The 26,382-nt window shown below is 37.6% G+C and overlaps 1 protein-coding gene across 6 annotated transcripts in view; it reads left to right on the top strand.

Moving 5' to 3' along the window:
- The window catches only part of LOC107745321 (band 4.1-like protein 1), a 349,703-nt gene that overhangs the window by 100,984 nt on the left and 222,337 nt on the right, over nt 1-26,382 (top strand). For all 6 annotated transcript variants that reach the window (XM_016559185.1, XM_016559184.1, XM_016559183.1 and 3 more), the window contains exon 2: nt 1,100-1,202. The gene's annotated coding sequence lies outside the window, so the exon portion shown is untranslated. The remainder of the gene's footprint in view (nt 1-1,099; nt 1,203-26,382) is intronic.

Below are 26,382 nucleotides of genomic sequence, written 5' to 3'. Positions count from 1 at the left end.
ATATATATATATATATATATATAAAACAAAAAGTACCGATAAGAATACTGTTAAAGTATCAGACATTATACACACACACACACACACACACACACACACACTGGGATGTTGCCAAAATGGTGTGATACTTCAAAGAATCCATAATGTCCTTCATACAGCCAAGATTTTAATTTCCTGTAACAGCAAAGTACCCCCATAACAAGTGTAGTTCACCTTCATGTTGGGGATGCTGTTCTTCAGCTTATAAGCCTTGCCTTTTTTGCACCAGACATACTGCTAATTCATAGGTCCAACAAGTTCCTTTTTGGTTGAACCATTCTATGGAACATTCTTTCAGAACTCGATGTGTACCCAAATTTGTTTTAGCATATTCAAGTCAGCCTTTTATGTTCTTCTTGGTCAAGAGTGGCATTCTGCAAGGTGTCTTTAGTGGAGTTAGTTTAGCATCAAATGCATTCTTTTTTGTCGGTAACCGAGATCTGGCAACAACGCACTTTTCCACTAAGGCAAACAATTTGTGGATAGCTTTTCTTGCACATGAAATCACCCACATGCCAACAAACCAACGAGAACCTCAAAATCTTCTTGAGGTGGCACAGTTTTAATGGGTGTGGGATTTAACAGTTAAGTTTATACATTTTCTGGTCACACTTTATTTTAAGGTCCAATTCTCACTATTAACAAACCATTAACTATGACTTTTGCCTTAAATAAACTCCTAATTTGCTGCTTATTAATAGTTAGTAAGGTGGTTGTTGAGTTTAGGTATTGGGCAGGATTAGGGATGTAGAATATGGCCATGCAAAATATGTGCTTTATAAGTATTAATAAACAGCCAATATGTTATTAATAGGCATGCTAATAAGCAACTAGTTAATAGTGAGAATTGGTTCCTATACTAAAGTGTTACCAATTTTCTTATTGATTGAATGTGCCACTATAGGTAACTGAGCCAAAAATAAAGCTACAATAAAAAAATAAATAGTTATGTAGTTGTATTGAAAAGGTTGACTGTAGTTGAAGATGAAGTGTGTAATTTGCATTCTGGTGGGACCAAATGGAAGTGCAAAAATAATGATTTCAAACTGTTTCTAAACAGGTTTCCACATTTCTCCCCCAACTGCCACTGGTCAGCCAAACAGTAGTCCCACCCAAAATCTCTTGTGGCCTGTAGTACAAAGTGGGTTCAACCATTTGACCAGGTAAGTTTGAGTTTAATTTAACTCTGTATTTTCTTTACCATGAAGATGAATATGATTTTACAAAATTCTACAGCCATAATGTACAATAGCAGACAGAGTCAGAGTGCTTCAGGACAAGTTATGTTTTCAGTCACAAATCACAAACAGATATTGGAGCCAATAAACTGTAAGCACAGTCACATATCTCTGAAACAATAAGCCAACTTCACCCGTATCTCTCGCTTTAAATTAAAGTGTGTGTAGCGAATCAGCTCAAAGGGGAAATATATAAAAGACAATATACAAGGACAGTAACAACATACACAATGACCTGAAGGATATGTGTGTTCATTCAAAGAAAGGTTTTCCTATGAATTAATTAGAGAAGAGTCCATTTTTACTGTGCATTGTGTCTTTCCTATGGAAAATGTAGTGAGTTTCTCTACCCACATTCCTTTGGGCAATAAAACCAGTGATATCAGCATTGGTTGCCATGGAATCAGAGGCCTATTCTGCCTTCCTGAGGTGTTAAGACGCATTTCGGGGGAAGGGTCCACAGGCCCTCATATGGCATGTTAACTGAGGGGTGTTACGGAGTATTTGTTAAATATAACTAGCAAAACTATATTGTGTGTCTGATTGGTCCAGACGCTACAAATAACCCCCTTTCGAACGTTGTTGTCCGTCCAATAGACAACAGCGAGCGACTTCCTTTGGGCAATAAAACCAGTGATATCAGCATTGGTTGCCATGGAATCAGAGGCCTATTCTGCCTTCCTGAGGTGTTAAGACGCATTTCGGGGGAAGGGTCCACAGGCCCTCATATGGCTTGTTAACTGAGGGGTGTTACGGAGTATTTGTTAAATATAACTAACAAAACTATATTGTGTGTCTGATTGATCCAGACGCTACATGTGCTTCAAATGAATGTTAGAATTTTTAAAATTGAATTTAATCTGCAAATATATATTATTATAATTATAATAAAGTTAGTATTATCATCATCATCATCATCAATGAAAATTTCATTGCATTCCCTAGTCCAGGGGTAGGCAAGTTCAGTCCTAGAGAGCCGCAGTCCTGCAGAGTTCAGCTCCAACTCTGAAAAAAAAGCTCACCTGCCTATAGCCTTAGATTAGGGTTGGAGCTGAACTCTGCAGGACTGCGGCTCTCTCGGACCGAACTTGCCTACCCCTGCCCTAGTCAGATACCCACTCTATCGGACCCCATCAGACTGCGCCATCTAGAGTTTCATGGCAGAATTTTGTATTAGACTTTATATGCATTTATGGTGTAATTACTACAATTTTGTGTCAATCCATGTTCATTTTTGCTACAAACAGTGCACTTTTATTTTAATTTAGTGCTTGAAGCACAGCAAAAATAGTCTCGTTGCGGAAACAATCACTGCACTGCTGCATATGCACCGCATCTGGAATGCATTGATGGACCACATCCGTGTGCAGTGTGAATGCTCTAATCTGATAACATGGGCACAGAAAAAAATAATGCACCACATCTGCACTGCAAACAGAGTATGTGTGAAATGGGTCTTAGGTGTCTTACATTATGGAAATTGCAGTTTATTGCTCTGAGCACATCTGCAGTCCTCATGCCTCTCTGCAGTAGGACTTATGGCAGGTTCACACAGGTGGACAGGAACCCTTGGTATCTTTCTTCTGGTGTAATCATGTAATGTAATAATTTCTTATAATTGTGACCTTCATTGCCTACCACCAGTAAATTGTTAGTGTCTTAAGGATAGTTCCACAGGAACATGTGCAGTAATTATATAAAAAATAATAAAAAATATTGTTTAAACCCTTTCCAATAATGATCTGTAAAGATTATTTGGATTTTACAAAATTATCATTAAAGCTTGTTGGTTAAAAATTATCCAAAATAAATTTTTGAGCAAGTACATAACCAGCCAGTGTTCAAAACTGTTGCCTTACCTTAGCCCGATTCACAACGGTAAGCTTATAATAATGTTTTCTAATTTGAGGGTACTGGTAAGGAATTTGTGGGAAATTCGAGCATGCCGCTGCGTCATTACGTCACTTCTGTAAACATAAAGAAGTTGTCCCGGCTAGTAGGCTGAGAGATGTGAGGATTCTGCAGGTGGCGGATCATTAATAGCCTTTTCTCACAGCAGCTGGAATAATTAAATTTATCATTTTGATGGCGGATTGTAATCCAGAAAGGATTATGTGTTTATGAAACACATGTAAGTGACTGAAATTAGATTATATTTGAGTTTTAAGTGTGCATCTGATTACAGATAGGCCTTGCATACGTGGGAGTACACAAGTTGTATTTTAAAGAGAACCAGTTCTATGGAAGAATAATTTGCTTTTTGGGTTAAAACAATTTCTTTATATGAAATTCGAATTGTATGACAATTATAGATTAGACTGTACAGAAATTGAAATATACATGTAACACTAACACACACTACAAACATGTAGTCACACAGTGCTGATATTGTTAACATTAACAATTTCAGAACAAAATATAACAATAATAATTTGCATGTTTTGATGTGATATGAGCTAAGCAATCGTTAGATTTAATCACAGCTGGTAGCGTGATTTATTGTAATGCTGTTTTCCTCAGTTGGTCAGAACAAAAGTAGCAGACTTGATACTTGTTCAGATGACAATATCCAGTGAAAATTCTTATTTGGGTCATACTTTCAAGATGTAGGCTAGAATCTGTGATTCTGAAGTTCAGTATCCACACCAGTGCAGTGACTGACAGCCACCACATCAGAACATTCGATTTATCCGCGCTGAGGAGCTGTGCCGGTGCACAACCCACACAAAGAAAATAATTCCGCAAATAACTGCAATTGCAGGTTTCAATCAGAGATGGCGACAAAGAGGCAAACTTACGGTCTGCAGCTTTAAAATACAATATCCTAAAAAGGGTTGTTTCTTTTTTGCTGAGTTTACGTCATATTGTTGTACCTATTTTTGAGAGATCTGTGTGTTTTCCTGTGTGTTTCATCACGGACATATTATTATACTGATTTATAATTTATAACATACACTCGAACACACTAATAATTTCACTGAAGCAGTCTAAGTCATCGTTACTAGTTCTAAAGTACTGTTTTAGAATTAGTAACAAAGCCTCTGGAGTATCTGTTTAACTATTAACAGCAGATTTAAATCCTTGGTGAAAGAAAGTACATTGCTCAAAAAAATTAAGGGAACACTTTGAAAACATCATGCTGGATATCTTCAGTATACTGATATGGACAGAGTAATATGTTAGGAACGAAAGGATGCCACATCGTTTGATGGAAATGAAAATTATCAACCTACAGAGTGCTGAATTCAAAGACAAACCCAAAAATCAAAGTGAAAAATGATGCAGCAGGCTAGTCCATTTTGCTGAAATTTCATTGCAGCAACTCAAAATGGTACTCAGTAGTTTGTATGGCCCCCACGAGCTTGTATGCATGCCTGACAACCTCGGTGCATGCTCCTAATGAGACGACGGATGGTGTCCTGGGGTATTTCCTCCCAGATCTGGACCAGGGCATCACAGGAACGAAAGGAAGCCACATCGTTTGATGGAAATGAAAATTATCAACCTACAGAGGGCTGAATTCAAAGACAAACCCAAAAATCAAAGTGAAAAATGATGCAGCAGGCTAGTCCATTTTGCTGAAATTTCATTGCAGCAACTCAAAATGGTACTGAGTAGTTTGTATGGCCCCCACAAGCTTGTATGCATGCCTGACAACCTCGGTGCATGCTCCTAATGAGATGACGGATGGTGTCCTGGGGTATTTCCTCCCAGATCTGGACCAGGGCATCACTGAGCTCCTGGACAGTCTGAAGTGCAACCTGGCAGCGTTGGATGGACCAAATCATAATGTCCCAGAGGTGTTCTATTGGATTTAAGTCAGGCGAGCGTGGGGGCCATTCAATGGTATCAATTCCTTAATCCTCCAGGAACTGCCTGCATACTCTCACCAAATGAGACCGGGCATTGTTGTGCACCAGGAGGAACCCAGGACCCACTGCACCAGTGTAGGGTCTGACAATGGGATTGTCAAGGATTTCATCCCGATACCTAATGGCAGTCAGGGTGCCATTGTCAAGCCTGTAGAGGTCTGTGTGTCCCTCCATGGATATGCCTCGCCAGACCATCACTGACCCACCACCAAACTGGTCATGCTGAACGATGTTACAGGCAGCATAACTTTCTCCACGGCTTCTCCAGACCCTTTCACGTCTGTCACATGTGCTCAGGGGGAACATGCTCTCATCTGTGAAAAGCACAGGGTGCCAGTGGCGGACCTGCCAATTCTAGTGTTCAATGGAAAATGCCAATCGAGCTCCACGGTGCCAGGCAGTGAGCACAGGGCCCATTAGAGGACGTCAGGCCCTCAGGTCACAATCATGAAGTCTGTTTCTGATTGTTTGGTCAGAGATATTCACACCAGTGGCCTGCTGGAGGTCATTTTGTAGGGCTCTGGCAGTGCTCATCCTGATCCTCCTTGCACAAAGGAGCAGATACCGGCCCTGCTGATGGGTTAAGGACCTTCTATGGCCTTGCCCAGCTCTCCTAGAGTAACTGCCTGTCTCCTGGAATCTCCTCCATGCTCTTGAGACTGTGCTGGGAGACAGCAAACCTTCTGGCAATGGCACGTATTGATGTGCCATCCTGGAGGAGTTGGACTGCATGTGCAACCTCTGCCGGGTCCAGGTATCTCCTCATGCTACCAGTAGTGACACTGACCCTAGCCAAATGCAAAACTAGTGAAAAGCAGTCAGAAAATATGAGCAGGGAAAAAAATGTCAGTGGCCTCCACCTGTAAAACCCTTCCTGTTTTGGGGGTTGTCTCATTGTTGCCCATCTAGTGCACCTGTTGTTAATTTCATTAACACCAAAGCAGCTGAAACTGATTAACAACCCCCTCTGCTACTTAACTGACCATATCAATATCCCTGGAGTTTAACTGACTTGATGCTATACTCTGATTAAAAAGTGTTCCTTTAATTTTTTTGAGCAGTGTAGTCCTACACAGGAGTTTTTCTTTATTTAGTTGTTTCTTTGCAGTCCGGCGATATGGCTCTGTCTGTATAGGCTGCTGATTTAAGCTGTCAACATAAATATGGAAAATAAAAGGTATCATAAGGGTGGATTAATTTCAATTCTCACATGCCCAGCGTTCTTTAAAATCATAGCAGTTTGAAAGGAGAGAGTTTTCTACAGAGTGTAGTAAGACCTTCCAATCAGGGATGACAGGACTATGGGTGCTTTCACACCTGGCCAGTTGTTTCGGAACCTGGCGCGTTTCCTCCCTTAGCTCGGTTTGTTTGGGTATATGTGAACACGGCAATCGCGCTTGGATTCGCGCCAAAACAATCGGTCCGAGATCGCCTGAATGAGGTGGTCTCGGCTCGATTGGTAATGAACTCTGGAGCGGTTCGGTTGTAGTGAGAAAGCAATCCGATCTAACGGACCAACGAACCAGGCTAAATCACAATGTATAATGGGTAATTACGTAAGTTCTGTGAAAAGCATTAGCTTTGTTGTTTTGCTAATACTTCAAAATGAACCTGTGAATGTCTGTGTCTTCGCCATTCAAAATCAAAGTTTTTATATTATATACTTTCATTTTATAATGGCGTCTTATTGTTCTTCTTCCTAGTAGGTGCATTTTAAAAATGTTTTCCTGATGAATTCTGGACTCCTGCTCAAAATGAAAAATTAATATAACGGCCGCTACAAAAAAAAACAACAATAAGCCCCGGAGGGGTTGTCGTTCCATCCTGATGGATGACAGCCCTGACAGCTAAGTGGAATCCCAGAAACTAAACCATGGAACTTTGACTAATGAGAGAACAGTTTACTCGCGTGTGACTTGTATTAAAAAATTTGGTCCGTTTATAAACTTTGTTGTGTGAAAGCGAACCGCACCAAGAATAAAAAGCAACACTGTAATAATTTGAATCCCTTTTTCGGAACAAAGCAATCGATCTACAGGTGTGAAAGCACCCTATGTCACACTAAGGACAATATTTAGTCACCCAGCAAGGAAATTAACAGTGATGGAACAAAACTCCTCAAATAAAATATGACCTCCACTATGAGATAGTACATCATAAATAGACCATTGGACATACTACAGTTATTCACACTGTGAATGTTACCCTATGGAACACTGGGAAATTTCTCAAGGAATGGTTTATTTCTCAAACAGTTTAAATGTTTAGTTTGAACTTATAAACCTTTTAAGACATACCTACCACAAGCTCTTAAAACAAAACTCTTAAAGTACAGAATAGCTCACCCATCATGAAAATTCTGTCATCATTTTGTCACTTTCATGTCATTCCAAATACATATATACACATTTCTGGTGAACACACGTTAATGCTTGCTGAAGCAATGGAAGTAATATTTGCGTAACTCTTTTTCCTGATAATTTCTTGATAATTTCTAATAATTGGAATCAGACGGTCAAGAATTAAAATGTTTATACACAAAACAGTAGGCTATTAAAAATGAAAAATGATCATTTTGTTTCCAAGATTATAACTGGACACCACACACTGACTTAAATATGCAACAAAGTAAGGACATGTGACAACATTATTAATAACATTTATTTAACAATTCTGGTGTGTTTGACCATATGTAGGCCTGCGCAGAGATAAATGTTGTTCTCGTAGACATACATAAAGCAGAATAATGTGTACTGTATTTCATACTATTGAAAATGTATTATGCAACACACAGTGTTTAATGTGCAGTATGTAATAAGCAGTACATTAGTATACCATATTGAACATAGCCACTATTGAAGATTTTAAAATGCTCATGGAGAGAATTAATGTGAAAATTCCAAGACTACTGGGAAAAGTCGGTTGTCACTGTTGAGCTCTATTTTTACAAAAGTCGCTATTCTTCCACACCTAAAGAAACTGCTTGGTTTACAGAAAGTGTACATGCTACACCCAGTTACACCCAACTATATTTCCTGTCACATCCATCACAAAGTACCACACCTATGAGCAAGTATTTTCTTGTTAGAGGAAGGCGATGAATTACAGTACATGCCGAGAGGCGAGACGTGGGCTGATGACGTCATCGTTTCAGAAAATATACGGATTCGCTGTCCACACGAAAACGCAAGGGCGGCGTTTTCAGATTTATCCACTCTGGGACACGGTTTCAAAAAATATCGGTTTCACTCTCCCAAAACGCCGGATCCGTGTGGACGAAACGCCTATACGATACAAAATGTATGCGTATACAGCTAAACGCGTCTCCGTGTGGACGGGGCCTATGAGAACATTGCTAACCTAAGTATTAAATTGAAATTTAATTAAAATGTACTTTCTGACCCCGTTTATTTCTCAATACTCATTCTTGGTCTTATTGTTCATTATTTATCAGTGCATGTTACAACCCCAATTCCAGAAAAGTTGGGATGTTTTGTGAAATGCCATAAAATCAAGAATATGTTATTTGTTCATTCTCTTTAACCTTTATTTAATTGACAAAAGTACAAAGAAAAATGCCCAATGTTTTTACTGGACAACTTACTTTTGTAAATATAAACAAAATTTGATTTTGATGGCTGCAACACACTCCAAAAAATTTGTGACAGAGGCAAATATAAATGTCACTGTCATTTGATGGTGGGTGTGGTGAATAAGCAGCCAGTGATCAAAATATTGATTTTGAAGTCATTGAAAACGATAGTTTTGAGAATATGGCTGAAATCGCGAATATGAGCCAGATGCTGAATGTATTGGGGAAGTGCGCTCTGACGATGACAGCGATGGTAAAATCATCTGCTCAAACTGAATCCTTCTAAGTTTCAAAAGGTAACAAAATATGCCTTATTTTATTCTTCTGTATTTGTTCTTAAAATATCAAGATCGTTTTTTTGCAATTGCAGCAGTTAGAGATCCATCCGTGCTGGATATATAGGTTCGGTTCACTAAAGACCCAAATATGTAATAATGATTGGCGAAACATTCATGCATTTAAGGGTTAAAGTATATTAATTTATACAGTGACGACTATGCAATTCTATTTTACATTTGATTATTCAGTTTCTGTACCTGGACACCTACAAACTTGAAAAAACTTAAACATTGTTTAATTTGTATCTTTGTTCTATTTATTTATTTGTGCTATTTACACAATTTCAAACAGGGCCCACGAGTACAACCTGCACCAGGGCCCCGCAAACCCCAGCTACGGCCCTGCAGTCACCCATGCCGTTTGCTCTGCTGCACCCCCGTACCATGACAGACGTTTGTTTTTGCATCTGTCGCTGATGAAAGTCTGGATGGTCCCTTTGGTCTTTGGGACTGAGAACTCATTCTTCCCAGAAACAAGTTGAAATGTGAACTCATCTGACCACAGCACACATTTCCACTGTCTTCTTGGCTATCTGAGATGAGCATCTCTGCATAGAATTGATGTATAGCTTTCTCCTAGAGTAACAAAGATTGAAGTTGCATTTATGGATACAGCGACAGACTGTTTAGTGACAGCGGTTTTCCAAAGTACTCCTGAGCCCATGTGGCTATATTTAACATGCATGACGGCTTCTTATGCAATTCCATGCAATTCTGAGGGCGCAAAGGTCATCCACATTCAACTGAGGTTTCCTGCCTTGCCCTACACAGACTGAGATTTCTCTGGATTCCCTGAATCTTTTCCCAATATTATGTATGGTAGTTGGTGAAAGACCTAAATTCTTAAATTCTAAAAAAGAAAATTAAATTCTAAATGACACAAGCAGTGTCATGACAGAGGCAAAGCAGCTTTGATGTATCATGTTAGTTAAACAGAACGAAAATCAAAAACCTAAGCTCCCCTAAAAAGGTTAACACTGAGGCCTTAAATATTTATACCTAAACATTGCTCATCAACCCTAAAATTTTGCCCCAAAAATTATGACAGAATATAAATGAACGAAAACTAGAGAGTGAAAAAAACTCACAAAGTCTTTCAAGATTTTAGTTTGTTCATGCTTTTTTGCCTTTAATTTGATAGGACAGGAAGCAAAGTGGGAGAGAGAGAGAAGGGGATCAGGAAAGGTCCACAAGCCGGGACTCGAACTCAGGACACCTGAAGCACAGCGGCGCTGTATGTCGGCACGCTGCCCACGAGGCTATCGACGCTGACTCGCAATGATGAACTGTCCAGTCAGGTTATGCAGGCTATATGTAAGAATATCAAATATAATGAGAGACAAGTATTGTTTAGTCCCTTATTTAAGACAACAAATTATGCATAAGGATTAGCAGTCCTCTGTAGGCTTCATAAAATCTCTTGCTAAAAATCTTTACAATCAGTTACAATCTTTACATTTTGACAATGCCCAAGATCAGTTTTTCTGGCTTTGATTTTAGGAGCTTTTTTTGGGATGCGATAGCCACATTTCCACTGATATACAGTGTCATTAGACTCTTTAAACCAGGGGTGCCTAGTGCCTAGATCTTCAGGAACCGGATTTGGCACCCCCGCATTAAACTATAATTTGGTGTCACACAGCCAGCCTTTTGACTATTGACATAAAGCCTGGTTCACTTTGCAGCTTATTTTTATCAAGTGCAACAGTTACGGCATCAGTGTAATGGTCATTCATCTCACATATCCAACACAGGTCCAGAATCAAATAATGGATGCATACAAAGTCACAGCTTATCTTTTTCTTGTTGATGTATCACTGCTTATACAGGATGCACAGGGTGATAAACAATGCAGACACTGACACAGACCACAGCAGCAATACCCATGTTCTCTTGAACCGAGAAATAAGATAATTTGTATAACAATCATATAAAAAAATAACAAACAATAAATAAAATAATAAATATAAACGCATAATGACATACCTGAGATATACATGACAGCCTACACAGGGTGATAAATACTGCAGACATTAACACAGACATGAACATGTATTAAATTATTTTAAAGGGGTGGTTCACTGGGTTTTTTCTAGGCTTGATTGTGTTTATGGGGTGCAGTCTAACATGTGTTAATGCTTCGTTTAAAAAAAAACGCATTATTTTTCACATAATTGACCTTTATTCCACACAGCTCTGTCCCTTCTCTGAGAAACGGGCTCATCTTTTCCTGTTTTTATGAAGCCCCGCCCTAAGAAATAGGCGTTATTGAAGAGGATCGTGCAGAACCTGTGCAAGCACGGCTTTTAAGTGTAGGCCTATGTTTTTTGTTTGTTGTTGTTTCATATTTTTAGATACGCTGTTGTAAATGCTGCTGCTTATGTTAGCTTTTAATATATGGTTTTATCCTGATTAAAGCTTTAATACAGTACAGCAACCGCATGCGCGTCCATGTTTAATGCTTCTCATAGCTACGTGAAAATAAGTATATAATTGGAACAGTTCATTGTCAGAGCTGAGCTGAATGCGAGAGAGAGAGAGGGAGAGATGCAGAGCGTGTGCAGAGCAGGGAACAACACACTAATTAACGTTAAAAAAGTGAAATCGCAATGAACCACCCCTTTAAGGATAAATTCACAGTGTGTTCACCATTTAGTTATCCGGCACTGCATTAGCAGAGGTGGGACCAAGTCATTGTTTTGCAAGTCACAAGTAAGTCTCGAGTCTTACACAAGTTATATAATATAATAATATCAGGAAGGCAGGTAGAATATGTTTGACATAGTTCAATTTCATGTGAGATGGGTGCCCTTAAGCTGGGCTCACACTACAGGAGTTTTAAAATCCTGTAGTGTGAGCCAGGCTTTAGTAAAACTGCTCAAGTTCAATTTAGGGATTGTGCCAAAATAGGATAAGCAGTGAAAAAAACTATTTTATTAGTAACAGAATAGCAAAGACAACATAATTTCATAGAAATAACAGCTGCAACATACTTTGCATGTGTGCATAAGAATAGCTACATGCTTCTAGGTGTTATATCGAAGCCAATGAGACATTATTTGTAACCTCAATAAAAACAGGTTTAAAAATATGTGAGCGGAAACGCAGAAAGAACAGCTTTGAAAGAACTCGAAGAAATAACTGCAAACATACTTTGCAAGTGAGAGGAAACATGCAATATGGATGCAGACAAACTCATGAAGACAATCATTCAAAAATGCTGTGCTACCATCCTTTATAACTAAGAGTAACAAAGACAAAATCATTTAATAGAAAAAAATGTTGTATGTTAAATGTTAAGTTTATAATATGCATAGGTGATCGCTAAATTTAGGGGCTGTGTGCGCTATTGGCCTACCGACTGATTTACAACATGTGAATTCATTCATTTATCCTGAAAGAAATGGAAGTGACATGAGTGCCTGCAAGAGGGAGAAAAATTGAGTAGCCTACATTTTATAGTTATATATACAATACTCATTTTGTGAAAGAAACACTTCTTCAAATTATATTTTAAATTATCACTAGGCCTATTGTCGCTTGCCCACTTCAGTCATTAGGCCTAATGTGCATTTTCTTTTCCCAAATGAAATTATAGCCTATAATGACTTTGATCTGATCATAAAGTCTTTCCGAGTCACAGGGCTCAAGTCCAAGTCAAGTCTCGAGTCCTTGCTGTCAAAGTCTAAGTCGAGTCTCAAGTCTTCTTTAATTATGTCAAGTCGAGTCGCAAGTCATCAAATTTGGTACTCGAGTCCGAGTCAAGTCTCGAGTCAAGTGACTCGAGTCCACACCCCTGTGCATTAGTAACACGTACAATAAATTTGCACATTTAAAATGTGAGTCTCATTGATAATACTTTTTCAAATTTTCATCAGATATGACATCTAATACATTATACCCACAAGCAGTTACATTTTAATCAACATACCCACTAATGTGCATAACTTGGATGCATATAATGTAAAAGCCTTCAATTATCAGCTGTCAGTCAGTATCACTTTACTATGTCATAAGGTCTGCTTATGTGTTCAGACAACTGGCGAAGAGAAACTTTTGTAAAAGTAAATTAAGGGTGGTTTATCACCTGTACAGGAGTATCATAAACAGCTAATTTATAAAGATCAAACCTACTGTAATGTTGTATTACTTTTTTCAGTACTGATATATACATAGGCAGAGTGTGTGTAAGGTTAGCGAAGGCTTAGCCTTCCCCTGGCCACAGGGACTTATGGCAAAATTGCTCCTGCACAATTAAACCAAATCTATTACGTCTGTTGCGAATTGAAATTGAAAATGGGAATTGTAGTGAAAATTTATGAAAAGTATTGATTGCAGCATTAAGATTTGCTCATGTTGCACCTTATTTCTTTGTATGCATTTTTACAGCGTTGTGCATTATAACCAATCACAAACAATTCTGTTGAGTTTATGAATGCAATGGCCAAATCAGAGGCGTTATCGCTGAAAGACGGGGATTTTGCGAATTCAACAAAAAAGTGCAGATGTACGTACAGCTTCAGTAATTATAACAACAGTTTTTTAGAGTACTTAAACTCATGATAGATTAGTGATTATGTTCTTTGCTCACTTTCTGTATATAATTTATTCACTGTTTGAATAACCGTGGAAATGAAAATGTCATAATTAACAACTTACAATTTTTTATTTTTAATTTACAAGTTTTTATTAGCGAATAATGCCACCTACTGCATGACATTGGCATGACAGCTGACATAAAATAAGGATCGGGATCGGGAGAGCCGATACCGAAAAGTAAAAAAATGCTTGATCTGCCCCGATCCCAATCCTTGAGATCGGCTCAGGACAACTCTAGCAGTGGCGAGCGGTGACTTTTTTAACCGGGCATGCTGAATGATAAGACCACCCCCCATCGGCTTTTAGGACACTCAAAAGGGATCACAGATGACAAATAAGAAACACTGTGGCAGGTGTCGATTTAAAAGTATGCACATTTCCTACCTTATTTGTAAATGAAATTCATCTCCAATCCTTCTTCTATCATTTCAGGTCTATCCATTGTTATTCCAATGCAAGAAAAATATAGCTGGTTTTCCAAGTAAAAACTGCCAAATAACGTTTACACGTAGTTAAGTTATGATACGTAATCAGAGGGTGGGGAGATGGGGGGGATTCCCCTCATCAATAAAATCAGAGAAGGACTTCAACTGTAAGCGACACGAGCATATGCAAAACAATATGATGTTTGTTATTATAACAATTTTATATAGCCCACGTTTTTATAAAAAAAATTAAATTATTTACCGCTTAGGCAATAGCATTGCCAATAACGTATATCTTCAACATACGTTGTCTATGACCAAAAATGTAAGTTGTTCAGTGGACTTTTAAAATTAGCTTTGCTTGAGAAAATAAAAATATACAGTTAGTGTTTTTTTTCTTTTGATTTAGTCGAGTTGGTTTTTCATCAAACACAATGTAATTTTCGGCAATCAAGATCTGGCAGCAACAGCTCATTTTTCCGCTTGGGCGTGCGCTTCGCGAACAGCTTACCTCGCACATTAAAACTGCTGCAGACCAGCAAATCACTGAGAACGCGCTACAATCCTGACGAGTCATAGCAACAGAGCGGAGGCGAGAAAGCTGCGGAGAATCCGCTCGCCCGGAAGCAACTATAACTGACATAGATTTATAGAAAATTACTGCCGTTTGGCAAAAAAAATTTTTTACGTACTTATTCCTAACTCTTTAAGCTTTAAGTTACATTTCAAATGACAAGGGATCAACTTATAATCATGTTTATATGAATTATCCCCTGAACTTATTCTCTCAAATGGCCTGGGTATGCGGAGCATTTGCAGCTTATATGGACGGAACGCCACTGAACTCTAGTATATATCAAAATTCTCTCTGCCACTTGACTTTCATCAGAGTCAATTGGTCTGGTTTTTCATGTAACAATGTGTATTGAACTATATGATCATTTATTTAGTAGTACTAAAAATAAGAAACATTAAAAATTAAGATGAACCTGGTAAAGAACAAGGGCCACCAGGCCTGGCAAGGTTCTACTGTCTCAGTTCTGAGTTATTCGAGGTTATGATGGTCCATGATGAGTTGTAAGGGGAAATCCCATGGAGCTCTTGGTTGATGATTTCATAAGTTTTGCGCCACTGAGGTGAGTTTACATGAGGAGAAGACACATGGATGAAGCTTTGCTGTATTCCCCTACTGCTCAGCTAAAACTGCTCCAACACTATATGGTGGATGCATCCATTTTTATGATGAAGGGGAGAGCTGGATTGGGATAGATGTGGAAAGGGATTCCAGGACAGAAACTTGGGCTTAGATTGGAGGAGGGAGGTTAGCAAAACAATAATCATGCTATAGTTACAAATGAATCTTCTATAGAAATTGGTAAAGCCAAGGAAACATCAAAGATCCTTCCCAGTACAAGGAAGTGTCCAGGTTTTGCTTCTTCTTTTCTGAGTCCATATGCACACCCTCAGGTCCGATGTCGTAGCCAAGGAATTGTACTGATGGTTGATGAAAAGAATACTTCTCAGCCTTGTGGAACAAACAGTGTTCTTGTAGTTACTTGAGTGCCCAGGTGACAAATCTGAGGTGCTTTGTTAGCATGGAGAATATAATCCATGTGGATTAGCATGTAGCGATGTAGGTATTCCCAGAAGACTTCATTTATGAAGTTGATGTGCATCAAATGTCATAGCGTAAAATGTGGACCCAAGGGCAAAGGCAAGTAAATGCAAATAGTTTATTAATTAAAGGAAACATAGGCAGTTTGCCGTTCTCTGGCCAAACTTGGCAGATGCAGAGCTAAATACAAACTCAGGAGAAAAATCATGTCCGCGTAAGGTCTTGGGGGAAGTATTCAGAAGTCCAGGCAGTGGGCAGGTGGAGTGTGACTAGTGCAGTCACCAGCAGCCACCCCAACCAGCAGGCTCTTTCCCGCACTCAGCGACAGGAACAGTATTCATGGGCAGCAGGATGACTGGGCAGAGAACAGGTATGAAGCACAGGACAGACAAGATAGGACTGGAATGGACTGCACTGGAACTGACTTAGACTAGAAAAGAAGTCTGGAGATCCTTAGAACGATCAGCCAGTAACCAACAATAATTTGGCAAAAAGCCTATACGGATGCAGGCTTAAATAGAGAAGAAAATCAGAGAAAAGAGAAATCAGGTGCCATCTCAATCAGCGTGAGCACTGATTGCGATTGGCAAAGAGCTGAGTCTTAGTAGACGTGCAGAAAAGAGAATGAGCGAAAAGGAAAGAAAGGGAGAAAAACAGGCAAACCCGGCTCATGACAACAAAACCATAACTCATTGTAATCAGTTGTTCTTTACACAAACACAAATAATAAACAGACGCCACTTTATATTTCTGACCTACTCCACGCTCTTGCTATAAGAAAACAGAACAATGAATTTGCAACATTAGATGCGTTCAGTTTAGACACAGTATTGGAATGTTTCAAACCCTATTCTTTTGCAATTAGTTATGATGATTCAGCTCATCTTGTTGCGAATCTGTGGTAGGGTTGGGCCGATAGACGAAGGGAATAAATACAAGATGGGAGGAAAATATGTATTTTAATACTTTCTCTCGCAGTTATATCATTGGGTAATTATACTGTATATAAATTGCGGGCATCAGGGAGCCGCTATTATGCCTGGCATTGAAACTGCTTTTGAATGCACGATTGCTTTTTAGTTTCACTTTCACTTTCGAGATTCATGATCGCACGTAGTCTGTTTATACTATGGAGCGGCAGTACTTACCACACATTTGACAAGATTAGATGTTTGTCAGTGGTGATCAGAATCTGCAAATCATTCGCCATTGTCCTCAGTCATCTCTCCTAACTCTGTTTATGTGGTAAGTGAAATTTTAAGTACTGTAATGTAACAGGCAACCGTTCGCAATCGTTATTTGTTTTCCGTGCCTTTCTTAAATTTTAAGAAAATTAGGTTAAATTAGGGGTAAATCGGTGCTCGGTCACATGAGTAACAATCATGTAGTGTGAATTATCAAAGAGAAGAGCTGATTCATCACTGTTAGCATTTCCTGCATCACTTCTTGCGTGTGTTTGGTTGTGAAACATAGTTTGTAGACCAGAGCTTTTTAGTTTCACTTTCACTTTCGAGATTCATGATCGCACGTAGTCTGTTTATACTATGGAGCGGCAGTACTTACCACACATTTGACAAGATTAGATGTTTGTCATTGGTGCTCAGAATCTGCAAATCATTCGCCATCGTCCTCAGTCATCTCTCCTAACTCTGTTTATGTGGTAAGTGAAATTTTAAGTACTGTAATGTAACAGGCAACCGTTCGCAATCGTTATTTGTTTTCCGTGCCTTTCTTAAATTTTAAGAAAATTAGGTTAAATTAGGGGTAAATCGGTGCTCGGTCACATGAGTAACAATCATGTAGTGTGAATTATCAAAGAGAAGAGCTGATTCATCACTGTTAGCATTTCCTGCATCACTTCTTGCGTGTGTTTGGTTGTGAAACATAGTTTGTAGACCAGACAGAGTTGTCAATGATTCCTCCTATTGAAAAGTTGTGTAATGTGTGAGCCCCGGTCACTGATATGTTGTGTAGTGTGCACACATCAGCAACTACTGTAAATGGTACTCCAGACAATTGTGTAGTGTGAGAAGACCAGTGATCCGACAACTTTGAAAATCATGCATTGTGTTTCTGGCATTAGTCCAACTAAACAATATTGCACCCGGAAGAGAAGAGATTATTTTTGTTTTCTTTGCGCACAAAAAGTTTTTCTCGTAGGTTCATAAAATTAAGGTTTAACTACTGATGTGACATGGACTGTTTTAACAATGTCCTTACTATGTTTCTGGGCTTGAATGTGGTAGTTCTGTCTATGCAGGGTCAGAAAGCTCTCGGATTTCATCAAAAATATCTTAATTTGGGTTGCGAAGATGAACGAAGGTCTTACGGGTGAGTAATTAATGACAAAATTTTGTCATTTTTGGGTGAACTAATCCTTTAATTACTGACTGACTCTCTGACCCTTCAGCAAGGATATTACCACGATCAACGCACAGAAACATAGCAAGGACATCGGTAAAATAGTTCATGTGACATCAGGGGTTCAACCATAATTTTACAAAGCTATGAGAATACTTTTTTTGCGCAAAGAAATCAATAATAACATAATTTATTCAGCAATTCTTCTCCCCGAGTTTCTGTCTTCTGCCATTTTGGAGAGTACCCCAGAACGTAATTAATGACAGGTGAGTAATTAATGACAGAATATTCATTTTTGGGTGAACTATCCCTTTATTGACACAATTTTAATTTTTGGGTGAACTATCCCTTTAAGGTATTGCCCACTAAATAGCTTTAGTTTTAGTAAAAATTTAAAAATTTAAAATTTTAGCATCTACTTTTTCAAACAGGTAGCTGTTTATGTTTAAATCTAGTGTTTTGCACAGATTTCTGTGATGATTATGTTTAGGGGCAGGGGTCATTAACCTGATATAAAAACAATAGAGGTATATGAGATAACAAATGTGTGTGTAGGTCGGGTATACCCTACATTATGGGGACAAAATGTCCCCACAAAGATGGCAATACACTCTTAAAAATAAAGGTGCTTCATCATGCCATAGAAGAAACTTTTTGTCTAAATGGTTCCATAAAGAACCTTTAACATCTGAAGAACCTTTCGGTTTCACAAAAGGTTCTTTGTTGCAAAAGAAGGTTCTTCAAGACGCTGTCGACCGGCGTACGTCACTTCTTAGTACACACTCTCGGTGCGAATGCAACCCTTTAAATGGTACTGGGAAATAGTTCGCGCAAAATCGTCCCAGTACTTTAGTACTGTACATTTAGTTCTGGAACTAAAGCGGTGCGAAAGGCCCTAATGGCATCGCTGTGAAGAACCCTTTAAGCACCTTTATTTTTAAGAGTGTCTCCAAAATCCTTTTCCTTGTGGGTGTTTTTTTTTGGAAAACAGCTTATAAATTATACAGAATGAAGTTTTCTTGAAAATCTAAAATAATTTTGTGTGAGAGGGGATAGAAAATACAGTTTGTAAGGTATTCAAATCATTACATGTATGGAATGTCCCCATAAAACATGGAAACCCAACATGTTTGTGTCTGTATGTGTATTTGTTCATCAAGATTCTGTATCATGTATCTGTATTTGTCATTTATATAATGTCTTATGTAAGTATAAACATTTTCATTCTATTTTAAATTGTGTATACAGTACAACACAGGAAAAAAATTTGCTTGTAAGAGCATTAGCATGGGATATCATGCTTAAAAGGAACATAATTCCGGCTGGCATGCAAACAAAATATGCAAGTTTCCCTGCCGCAAATGCTAGCAGGATTCTTTAGATGGAATTACTGTCCCTTCTGTCCATGTAGACAATGATCCAAGGTTGCTTGGGGCAATTTACCTCATTAACCAGTATAAAGCTAGCAGCATCACACTACTACAATGACTCATGTACCTTAGTGCCTGGCATATAAACAGACACTTCTTTTGTGTTTGATCTTAGTGAGTGTTTGATCTAATAGAGCACAGTGTTCAGCTGTATTTAGTTTGAATGTGTGCATAGGTGAGATGCTTTCTTTTAACATATTCCAAGAGCAACAGATCTTTTGGACAGCTGCCAAGTGAGATATTTGCATACGTAATACACAAGCAATTTGCATACATCATAACAAAAGCAAAGGCAAATAATAATAATAATAATAATAATAATAAAAACCTGCAAAATGCATACTGTCTCAAGAACAGGGCCTTTCTGGTAGTGTTGTAGAATTTGACCTAAAAGACTAGTTAAATTTTTTGAAGGTCTTTTGTCTTGGTACTCTGTCTTTGTCTCAGACTAAGTCAAACGGACCGGGATTTGAGGTCAAATGTGCTCGGGCACGGTGTGCACGGCCTAATGTGAGTACACGGTTCAGATCGGTTCAGATCGCCTAGTGTGATTACACTCTGAGACAGAGACAAGACAAATGCGGGGCACATGAGTACACACTAAGAGGACCTGGGATTTTATTCCAAGGCTGGTCAAGACCACAACTGCAGGAATATCACTAAATTGTATGTACAACTGTAAAAGCAATAACTTATTTCTAATTTTATTTATTTATTTATTTATTTATTTGTTTATTTGTTTGTTTGTTTGTTTACCATTGTGCCAGGTCAGAAATTAATGAGTGATTGTGTAAAAATGTCTCCAAAATAAATATAATTTCAAGATATGATTGAAAAAAAAGTATATGAGATCTTGTTTTTTATATTATAGCATATGATATAATTAAGCAATATCACAAGAGCAAGATTGTTGTTTTCAAGAATATGGCAATGGCAATTTTATTTATATAGCACTATTTACTACAACAATAGAATAACTAAAAACAGCAATAACACAATGAAAAATAAAAAGAAGTAAAACCAAGAGGAAGGAAAAAAAATACATCATAACATGCAACAAAAACATAGCACAAGGATAAAGAATGCTTCAACCAGAATTAAAAGCCTTATCGAACAAATAGGTTTTTAATTTAGACTTAAAAATAGCCACAGACGAAGCCATTCTAATAAAATTGGGCAGATCATTGCAGAGTCTTGGGGCAATTGTAGAAAAAGCATGATCACCCCTGCACTTCCGTCTCGTCTTAGGGATAAACAAGAGTCTGTGGTTAGAAGACCGGAGGGATCTGGTTACATTGTGCTTAATCAATAAATCAAAGATATATGATGGAGCCATACCATTTAGTGACTTATAGACAATAAGTACAATTTTAAAATCTACTCTGTAACGCACAGGCAGCCAGTGTACGGACTGTAAAACCGGAGTAATATGATCCCGTTTATGAACCACGGTCAAAAGTCTAGCTGCCGCATTCTGAACCAATTGTAATCGGGATAAAGCTGTTTGACTAATCCCAGCATAAAGTGAATTACAGTAGTCTAATCTAGAAGTAATAAAAGCGTGAATTACTTTCTCAAAGTTTTTAAAAGAAAGAAAAGTCTTAGCTTTAGACAGGAGCCGCAACGGGAAAAAAGGATGATTTGATCAAACTTCAGATGTTCATCAAATACCACACTCAAATTTTTCACATATTGCTTAACACTTTTGTGTTGTTTGTATTGGGAGCAGTCAAAGAATCTGGCCAGTGTAAAGACTGTAAAACCGGAGTAGTATGATCCCGTTTATGAATCCTGGTCAAAAGTCTAGCTGCTGCATTCTGAACCAGTTGTAATCGGGATAAAGCTGTGTGACTAAGCCCAGCATAAAGTGAATTACAGTAGTCTAATCTAGAAGTAATAAAAGCGTGAATTACTTTCTCAAAGTTTTTAAAAGAAAGAAAAGTCTTAGCTTTAGACAGGAGCCGCAACGGAAAAAAAGGATGATTTGACTACAGAATTTATCTGCCTATCAAACTTCAGATGTTCATCAAATACCACACTCAAATTTTTCACATATTGCTTAACACTTTTGTGTTGTTTGTATTGGGAGCAGTCAAAGAATCTGAGGGTCATTCAGAAAGATTAGCGACAACCATGCCTTTACATCTGTCAAACAGGCCAGGAGAGCATCCAGTCCATCCGAATTCCATTTTATAGGCAGATAAACTTGTGTATCGTCAGCATAACAATGAAATGACAGCCCATATTTTCTCAAAATGGAACCAAGTGGAAGCATATATAAAGAAAAGAGGATGGGAGCCAAAATGGATACTTGGGGAACCCCACAGGTTAAGACAGCTTACTTCTAGTAATGCTCTCCTATCTTAACTGAAAAAGTAAGATAAGATTTAAACCACTTCAATGCACTGCCTGTACTACCTGCACAATGTTCCAGTCGATCAATAAGGACAGCATGATCAACAGTATCAAATGCGACAGTAAGATCTAAAAGCACAAGAACAGCATAGTTGCCTGAGTCACACGTTAATAGTATATAATTAAAAACCTTCAACAATGCAGTCTCAGTAGATTAATATTTTCTGAAAAACCTCAACGATCATACGGTCAGCTAGAAAAGATTGCAATTGTTCAAGAACTGTTTCTTCAAGAACTGATGGACATCAAATATGAGCATGATTGCAAACATGATACTGATTTTATCGTTGATATTAAATTTTAAATTTACATTTTTGCCATATTACAAAAAATAGTTCCAAACAAATATACAAATATCCAAACATAGCAGAACTGTTTCAAAGCAACACACAGCAGTGTTCATTTACTAAATGAATCAGATGCATGATTCTGTGATTCTGCTGCCACCTATTGGAGGTTTTACTTTCAAATAAAAAAAAGTATGATTTTATTTTTCCATCATATTTCTATTTTCAAAATTTATATTATTTTATATTATAATTTAATAAAATTATTTGCAGTTGTAATTTTAGTGCAGATGATGATGATGATTGTTATTATTTTATTAAGATAATATCAATATTATCTATCAGGCAGTAAATGTGCATCTTTCAGATGATTTTCAGGTGTGCTGGTCTAATCTTGGTCTTGACTCAGACTCGCCCTGCCTTGTCTTCCTCTCAAACATGAGCTAAGCACACTCTGAGCGCAAAACATGACCACCTCACATATACAGTAAATGTAAAAATAGTGTGTATATATGTACACACACACACACACACACACACACATTGTTTTAATGACATTTACAATTGCATTGTATTGTGTCTCAGTTTCCTTTTATCCTTTATTGGAAATTGTTAGCTTATGAATGTGATGTGCTGTGATGTCACACCCACTAAGCAATCAAATTCCTACAGCAACTGTAAAATACTGTAAGCTACATAAAAAGCATCAAATAACTATGCTATGTAGATGCTCTGTGACTGAGTGAATCGACCAATATATACAGCAGTGCACTTTGTGGTAGGATTCTGTTTTGGCTTTATAAAATCAGATGAAATATGGGTGATAATTAGGCTGAAGACATTGGGTAATAATTAGGCTGAGGCTTCTTTTTCCTTGTCTCTTTCAGTGCTATTCAGATGAGTTTGTGTCATAACGGCCTGCTCTCCAGAACAGATTGTGCCACAAATGTCTCACAGTACTTCCTGCTAGAGGTTATCAATAAATACTTTTTATATCATAAAAACATAACATGAGCTTCTTGTGATTAATGCAATAAAACATAAAATACATATTCTTTGTGATGTACTGATCATAAGGGTTGGGAAGGTTACTTTTAAGATGTATTTCACTACAGATTACAAAATACATTCTTTAAATAGTAATTTGATTATTTTGTTAGATTACACAAGTTTTGTAACTTAATCTAAATACTTTGGAATACTAATAAGGTATGTAACAAAGGGTCCTCTAGAGAAAAACGACATCCTTCAAACATAGAACTTGGTTTTCCTCTGCATTTTATTTTTAATAACATCAGATTTCCACAATATTTTGTGATGGAAAAAAAATGCAGATTACTTAAAAATTACTGATGCTCAAGAAGGCATCACAATGAATTAAGAGCTGCATGGGGTATTAAGTACAGTATTAGCTTCTGAAGGGCAGTACTGAAAAAAAAGAGCTGTGATAATACTAACGTCATATCTGAATATAACTTTTCTTTTTTTTTTCTTTTTTACAAAAATACATGCATGCACCATCACTTCTCAGAATTCTTCAGGAAGCTGTTTATCGGTGTAGTGTGATTTTTTTTTCTATATGACTGGATTCATTGTGCTCTATGGCCTTCGAGTAGATTATTCTTGTCGTATTATCGTATTCTTGTCATATTCTTGCTGTATTATATCGAGTAGAGCATTCTGTTAGCATTTTGTGTCCTTGTTTTATTATGAGCAAGAACTCTCAGGTGCGCTAACCATGGGCGTTGATAGGCCATTTTTACTCCATGACTACTCAGCCCCCCTAAAATTTTGCGATTAGCTCCATAAACTGTACACAAATTCGTGATTGCCTCAGTCCCCTTTAAATTTCATATGAAAATGGCGCCAGACTTCGATCGGCTCCTCTCCGTCTTTCAGCGCGTTGTTTTTCAATCCGCAGACCCCGGCGATGCAGAGCGACAAACAGAGGACAAGGTGTGTGTTTATCGATAGATTGTCATAAATACAGTTTAAAAAATATCATGGGGGAGCAATCGGTTCCACGTCTACTGTAAAGTTTTCACTGCGTTCACCCCTCATCACACCACAGCTGTTTCCTCCAGTGAAAATTAAGCACATATGAACGCATAATTTATAAAACAATCATGTTACCATTTTCATTTGAAATTTTAACTTTCAATGTAATACATATTCCAGTGCATGTCAAGTCACCTTTATTTATATAGAGCTTTTAACAATACAGATTGTGTCAAAGCAACTGTACAGCATTAATTAGGAAAATAGTGTGCCAATAATGCAAAATGACAATAGTAAACACTCAATTTTCAGTTAAAGGCAGTTCATCATTGAATTCAGTGATGTCATCATCCAGCTCTGGGTCAAAAATGGGTCGCCAGGATGATTTAAGGCAAATATATGTAAGTTACATTAAAAATAACAAAATTTGTTGCATAAAAATAAAATTCAATCATAATCTATATAGAAAAGGTATAAATATGCGAAATATATCTGACATAAATAATTAACAGATATAAAACAGATGTGAGACGCGGCGATTCGCAAACAAGTTCACAAAAAGGAAACGCGCATCCTGTTTGTTTGTTTAACCCTCTACCGCATGGTGTGGCCATATGGCAACATGGTCTTTGTGTTCATTTCCTTGCCACTGTGTCTTTAAGAGAACATTCTCGTTTTTTTTGTTGGAAAGAGAAGACCTTAGTTTAGCCAATGATGTGCTTTGGGTAAGTCACATGACATGCAGTTTTTTTCTGTGGCGAGATTTCTGACAGACTGCCGTCTCTTGCCGGTAGTTGCTGAAAGCAAACTAAAACGTCAGTAACAAACAAGGACCAGTCCGTGTCACTTCCACAAAAAAATCGGAAATTTAAATAATATTCATGAAAAATTTAATGAAATTTAAAAATTATAAATCATTATTCAGCAAAAAATAATGGAATAAATAAAAGCACAAGTTGTTGGAAAGTATGTATAAGGTGTCAATTATAAGTAAGTATTGTGTTAAAGCTTATAATAGCACCAATTGAATCAACACAAACAACATTTCTGAGGAAAAATATGAACTATAAGTCAATTTACACTTATTCTAAGTTAGATCCACTATTGTATGCTGTTGCCGTATGGCAACATATCATAAAGTACCTTTAAAATAATATTTTTTTCAAAAAATTTTTTACAGCACTTCAAGTTAAGCCATTCTTCGAAAAGAAAAAGAGTCAAATATTTTTTTCTATAGGTCTATCATAATGCGTGCGGTAGAGGGTTTTAATTACAAAAACACAAATGTTCTTTTTATTGAGAGTGTGCAAAAATAAAAGTAAACATTTACATTTAGTAATTTAGCAGACGCTTTTATCCAAAGCAACTTACAAATGAGGACAATGGAAGCAATCAAAATCAACAAAAGAGCAATGATATGCAAGTGCTATAACAAGTCTCAAATGAATGTAGTACACGTAGCAAGGTTTTTTTTAAATTATATAGGCCTAATAAATGAAAGAAAACAGATAGAATAGAAAATGAATAGAGCAAGCTAGTGTTAGAGGGCTTTTTTGCTTTTGTTAATTGTATACTAAATAAAAAGAAAAGAAATAGATAGAATACAAAAAGAATAGAGGAGCTAGTGTTAGTTTTTTTTTAAACACTTTGCGGGTTGTCTTACTCTTATCTGTATGACCAAAAATTTAGTATTTAAAGGGGTCATATGACGTTGCTAAAAAGAACATTATGTTGTGTATTTGGTGTAATGCAATGTGTTTATGCGGTTTAAGGTTTAAAAAACACATTATTTTCCATATAATGTACATTTATTGTTTCTCCTCTATGCCCCGCCTTTCTGAAACGCCTTTCGATTTTTACAAAGCTCATCGGTCTGAAAAGCGAGGTGTACGCTGATTGGCCAGCTATCCAGTGCGTTATGATTGGCCGAATACCTCAAGCGTGTGACGGAAATGTTACGCCCCTACCATACTGAGATGCCGTCTCCCGGCAGGAAGAGACTCAGTCCAGCTGCTCTGCTCGTGCACATCCCATCATCGGTTCTCTTTTAGCAGTTCAGTCAATGTACTGTTAGGAGTAACTGAATAACTCGGGATATTGGTTTATTTCGCGTCAGAGGGAGTGTCAGGCACGTTTACAAACCGAATAACTTAAGTAATTTGTGGATTAGTGC

The sequence above is a fragment of the Sinocyclocheilus rhinocerous genome, unplaced genomic scaffold, assembly GCF_001515625.1.
Source record: "Sinocyclocheilus rhinocerous isolate Xijiao unplaced genomic scaffold, SAMN03320098_v1.1 scaffold1730, whole genome shotgun sequence".
NCBI classification, from domain to species: domain Eukaryota; kingdom Metazoa; phylum Chordata; class Actinopteri; order Cypriniformes; family Cyprinidae; genus Sinocyclocheilus; species Sinocyclocheilus rhinocerous.
Note: the sequence above shows the minus strand (reverse complement) of the source record. Positions and strands in the feature narration are given on the sequence as shown.